Source organism: Elgaria multicarinata, chromosome 11, assembly GCF_023053635.1.
Source record: "Elgaria multicarinata webbii isolate HBS135686 ecotype San Diego chromosome 11, rElgMul1.1.pri, whole genome shotgun sequence".
Lineage (NCBI taxonomy): Eukaryota > Metazoa > Chordata > Lepidosauria > Squamata > Anguidae > Elgaria > Elgaria multicarinata.
Genome location: NC_086181.1, coordinates 27,840,234 through 27,846,253, shown reverse-complemented (window position 1 = coordinate 27,846,253; position 6,020 = coordinate 27,840,234).

Below are 6,020 nucleotides of genomic sequence, written 5' to 3'. Positions count from 1 at the left end.
AGAAGTTCACAAGAGGAGAGTGTGTAGAAACACACCCCACTAGTTTCAAACCTATAAGCTGTTTGTTAGGAATGTGCTCTTGGAGGTCTCCTCGGATGAGGACGAGGAGGAGAGCATTTCTGCAGGAGAGGGAGTGTCGGCTCCCACAGTGGAGCCAGAGATGGGCTCGCAGAGGGAGGAAGATCCCGGAGAAGAAGAGATGCCGGAGGCACAGGTTGACCAGGACCTAGCCTTACCTGAAGTTCCTGGGGAGGTGGAGGTGGAGCCGCCCAGTCCTCGGGAACGCCGACGGCATAAGCGAGCGGCACAATTGCAGTCAGTCAGAAGGAGTGTGCACGTGCACAATCTGCAGGAGAGGAATGCGTTGCTTAAATAGCAGCCTAATGTGATAAGGCACAGCTGGGGGAGAGGGCGGAGGTCTGCTGCCTGAAGTAGAAAAGGAGGAAGCGGGACGCCTTGCACTTCCTGGCAGACACCTGGATTAATTCCTAGCAGCCAGGCTGTTCCCTGCTTGGACCCTGCTGCACCTTGCTTCCATCGTGTGGATTCCGCCCTCGAGCTTGGCCTGGCTGACAACGCTTCTTCGTCTTGCTCCTGCCCCTTTGGACTGCACTGACAACGCTTCTTCGTCTTGCTCCTGCCTCCTTGTGACCGGACCAGCGGACCACGTTCCTGGCTTCTGTTCCTGTGGGTTATTTTGAATTCGGGCTCTGACAAACCCCACGCAGGTCCTGTTTCAGAGGCTGCTGCTCTAACACTGAAACCTGACCCTGCTGCTCTTAATTAGGGGTGTGCACGGACCCCCCACTCCGCTTCACTTTAAGATCCGCCATTTTCGGATCGGCCCACTCCGCTCCGAGCTCCGTATCCGGATCGGAGCTCCGGTCCCCCCCATAGGGGGGGTTACCGGGCCCTGCCGCCATCGCCGCCCATGCGGCGACGGCGGCAGAGCCCGGTAAGGAGGAGGGGGGCCTTACCTGCCTCCGTCCGTGGTCCATCGCCATCTTCAATTGAGCCCGTGGTTCCAGCAGGAAGTCTGGGCCGTGCGGCCCAGACTTCCTGCTGGAACCACGGGCTCAATTGGAGATGCTGACGGACCGCAGACGGAGGCAGGTAAGGGAGAGGAGGGCGGGGGGGGGTTTACCAGGCCCTGCCGCCATCGCCGCCCATGCGGCGACGGCGGCAGAGCCCGGTAAGGGACCAAGGGGGAGGGGGGCCTTACCTGCCTCCGTCCGCAGTCCGTCGCCGTCTTCAATTGAGCCCGTGGTTCCACCAGGAAGTCTGGGCCGCAAGTGCGGCCCAGACTTCCTGCTGGAACCAAGGGCTCAATTGGAGACGCTGACGGACCGTGGACGGAGACAGGTAAGGGAGAGGAGGGCGGGGGCGTTACCGGGCCCTGCTGCTGTCGCCGCATGGGTGACAGCGACAGCGGCAGGGCCCGGTAAACCCCACTTACCTTTCTGGCGGAGCTCCGGATCGAGGCGAAGGATCCGCCTTCACCTCGATCCTCTTCGCCACGCTCCGCCGGCCCCCCAATCCTCTTCGCCTCCGCCTTAAGGGCAGGCGAAGCCCCCCGCTCCGCTACTGCTTCTCCGGTCCGATTAGAAGCGGAGCACATCCCTACTCTTAATCTCCTGTTGTGCTGGCTAAGAGATTTATTAGCCAGGTAATTGACTAATTAATAGGGGTGTGCACGGACCCCCCGCTCCGCTTCACTTGCAGATCCGCCATTTTTCGGAGCGGGTCGCTCCGCCCCGCCCCCGCTCCGCCCACTTCCGCTCCGCTCCGCCCGGAGCTCCGGATCGGATCCGGAGCTCCGTTTTTGCCCCCCCATAGGCTTGCATTGAAAGCTAAAAAAGTAAACAACTTTTTTTCCGTTGAAGTTAGAAACCTCACGTTTGGCACCATGACACCTCATGGGCGTATACACACACACGCCAAGTTTCAAGGCAATCCCATCATCCCCTGATTTTTGGCGAATTTTTGAAAATCGGGCACCCCATTCACACCCCTTGGGATAGCTCCGTCAATTTGCATGTTACAAACCTCAAACTCGGCACCAGGGCAGCTTATCCATGTGTCCACATGCACGCCAAGTTGCAAGCAAATCCCATCATCCCCTGATTTTTGGCGCGGCTCTACCCTCTAACGCACCTCCCATAACCCTAATTCACACCCCTTTAGATAGCTCCGTCAATTTGCACGTTAGAAACCTCAAACTCAGCACCATGATAGCTTATCCACGTGTCCACATGCACGCCAAGTTGCAAGGCAATCCCATCATCCCCTGATTTTTGGGGAATTTATGAAAATCGGGCACCCCATTCACACCCCTTGGGATAGCTCCGTCAATTTGCATGTTAGAAACCTCAAACTCGGCACCAGGAGAGCTTATCCATGTGTCCACATGCACGCCAAGTTGCAAGCAAATCCCATCATCCCCTGATTTTTGGCATGGCTTAACTCACCCCAAATTGTCCCATTCTACAACTACGTCAATTTGCACGTTAGAAACCTCAAACTCAGCACCATGATAGCTTATCCACGTGTCCACATGCACGCCAAGTTTCAAGGCAATCCCATCATCCCCTGATTTTTGGGGAATTTATGAAAATCGGGCACCCCATTCACACCCCTTGGGATAGCTCCGTCAATTTGCATGTTAGAAACCTCAAACTCGGCACCAGGAGAGCTTATCCATGTGTCCACATGCACGCCAAGTTGCAAGCAAATCCCATCATCCCCTGATTTTTGGCGCGGCTTAAACTTTTTAACTCACCCCAAATCAAGTCCCATTCTACAACTACGTCAATTTGCACGTTAGAAACCTATCCTTTGGTCCCATGACAGCTTACCCATGTGTCCCCATGGACACCAAGTTTCAAGGCAATCCCATCATCCCCTGATGTTAGGGGAACTTTTGAAATTTGAACACTCCAGTATGTCAGGGATTTAAAGTTGCAATTGCAGACAGCTCAATGGGGCCAGTTCCAAGGCAATCCCAACATGCCACGAGATAACCCTAAATCTTCTGGCACATTTGAAAAAGGGATTATTGAATTTGATAAAGTCTAAGTGAGCGCAGGAAGGACTTCTCCCCTTAGTCAAAGCAAGACACATACACCATCGCTGCAAGGCGGGAAGGGGAGAATTATTATTATTATTATTATTTATTTATATAGCACCATCAATGGAAAGCAGGCAGGCAGCATGCATTGTAGTGCCGCAAGGATGGCTTGAGCACTAACGCATAGCAAACCAACCCATAAGTGGGCGCAAAGTGAGGCAAAGATGGCTGGTTGTTTCTTTCTAAGCCAGCAGTTACGCCTTGAGGGGCACAGAGGAGGACGATTGGGAGCAAACCAGGCACCAGGCGGGCAGAGAGGCAGGCAGAGTAGGCGAGGAGTCAGTCCTGGCAGATGCCCCACCACAGCAGCACCCCGGGGGAGGCGGGCAGGCAGGCAGGCAGGCTGCGGGCATTTCTGGGGGCACAAGGAAGTGATGGCTGGTTTCTAAGCCAGCATTGCAGTTAGTCACGCATTGCAAACGCAAACCATCCCAGCGAGTCGGTCACCGAGGAGGACAGGCTAGCAGAGGGGCAGGCAGAGTGACATGTCATAGATCTAGTATTGGGGAGGAGTCAGTCCCGGCAGATGCCCCAACACAGTAGCACCCTGGGTGGGCATTGGAAAACGCCATCTTGTGGGTCAATACTTCCCCCACCCCATGTCCTGCAGGGTTGCCTGCCTAACCCTTGTGGGGATGGGAGATGGAGAGCTTAGAGTGGCAGTGCCAGCAGCAGCCTTCGGCTTTCCCCTGGAACCAGTCGCCTTGCCCGCCTCTTTCCCCAGCAAGATCGCCTGGTGCTGCCTATGAAGATGCATCTTCATGCTGCTGGTTCCATAATGCCCTGTCGATGAACCCCTGCTTAGGCTGAGTTTGCAGTGGCGACAGACAGCAAAGCGGGGATCCGCTCCCAACTCAAAGTGGTCCCACACGATGCTTGTCTTTCGTTTCTGTGGTGACACCACCAATTGCCCGCCTGAGCTCTCTGGTGTTGCCACAGAAACAGGGGTGTGGGATGAGACTGGGGAGAGAGCCTCGGCCTGCTGCTGCTCCTCCTCAGCCCCCACATCCTGGAGGCCCACCGCCTCCTCCTCCTCCCCCCCCTCCACTGTGCTGAGGACCTCGTCTAGGTCCATCAGCGGGCTCGTGGGCTGAAAGGAGAATGAAGGAGTTGGGGATACTCCTCCTCCTCTAATGGCACTGCTGCCACGTGCCTCTTGCAAACGGGCACTTTTCCCATTCCCACCCTCAAAAAGAGAACGCCGGGCACAAGTTGCAGAAGAGAGTGGCTCTGCCTGCTGCTTGTCCTGCTTCTGTTTTGGAGCAGTCAGCCAAGGAGTTGCCCGTTTGAGTTTCACAGGAGGAGAGGAAGCCCTGCTGGCAGACTGAGCCTTGCTGCTTTCAGCACGCCTGCTTTCTCTTTTCATGATGACTAACAAAATATTAATACTACTAATACTATGTATAAGGTACTACTAAGAATATGTATAAGAAGAATATAATATGTTTAAATGTAGGGAAATGGGACAAGAACAATAAAATATACTACTACTAATATGTATGAGAATATACTACTAAGAATATCTACAAGAATATAATAATATGTTTTAGAATATTACTAATAAATGTAGGGAAATGGGACAAGAAATGGGACAACCACTACTATAAGAAGAACAAAATATGAATACTACTACTAATATGTATGAGAATGTATACTAATAGACTACTAAGACTATGTCAAAGAATATAATAATAATATGTTTAAGAATAGGGAAATGGTGTGCGTATGCTTTCCCCAAAATGCTCAATCTGTGGCTGCCTGTTGAACTTGACAAAAGCAGCCCACTCCGTCGAAGTTACACAGAGAAGAAAAAGAGAATCCAATTTTTTTGGTATATTTGGTATATAGAAGATAGAAGGAAACACAATCAGGATTTAAGAGAGGGGAGGGGGAAAAAGAACCAACCACTACTATAAGAAGAACAAAATATGAATACTAATATAATATGTATGAGAATATATACTAATGGACTATGTGAAAGAATATAATAAAATATGTTTAAGAATATAAATGTAGGGAAATGGGACAAAAAGTGTGTGTATGCTTTCAAAAGAAAGCTTTCACAAAAGCAGAACAGTCAGGCTTTAATACAGGGAAGGGGGGGGGCAACCAACCCAACCACACACTCCAAAATTCAAAAATAAAGTTTATATTAAATCAAAGTAAGGGGAAAACACAGGGCAAACTAAGCTACAAGTCAGAAAGAAGCAAACAAACACACACACGCGCCAAACTAAACCTATATTAAATTAATCTATCTCCAAAGCAGGAGCACTAGCTAAGTAAGTGTTCCCTCCACGAACGCCAACCCACAAAGAGACACAAAACAGAAAGTTCTCAGGGTGGGTCTGCCTTAGTCCCCCCTCCAACGCTGGGATTGGAGGAGGATGCTTTCTGAGGAGATGAATTCTCATCAGGATTGGGAGTTGAATGTGCCTGTCATCGCTTCCAAAAAAATAATAATAAAAAAAAAAAACCCAAACCCCGATTTTTAAAAAAATATTGCACGTGAACCACAGCACGCAGAAAGTTGAGAGTGGTCTCAAAATGACCCCCATCCACGACTCTCTGTGCACAAGAATTTTCAGAACGATAGCTTAAACCCCCCCCCAGTTATCCCCGATTCTTTCCCTCAATGCAATCCTATGGGCGAAAAGCCGAAACGGAGCCCCGCGGTTGACCCTATTTTTAAAAAACTTCTAGCCCGCGACCCGTACGATGCAGAAAGTTGAGAGTGGTCTCAAAATGACCCCCATCCACGACTCTCTGTGCACAAGAATTTTCAGAACGATAGCTTAAACCCCCCCCCAGTTATCCCCGATTCTTTCCCTCAATGCAATCCTATGGGCGAAAAGCCGAAACGCAGTTTGAGCCCCGCGGTTGCCCCGATTTT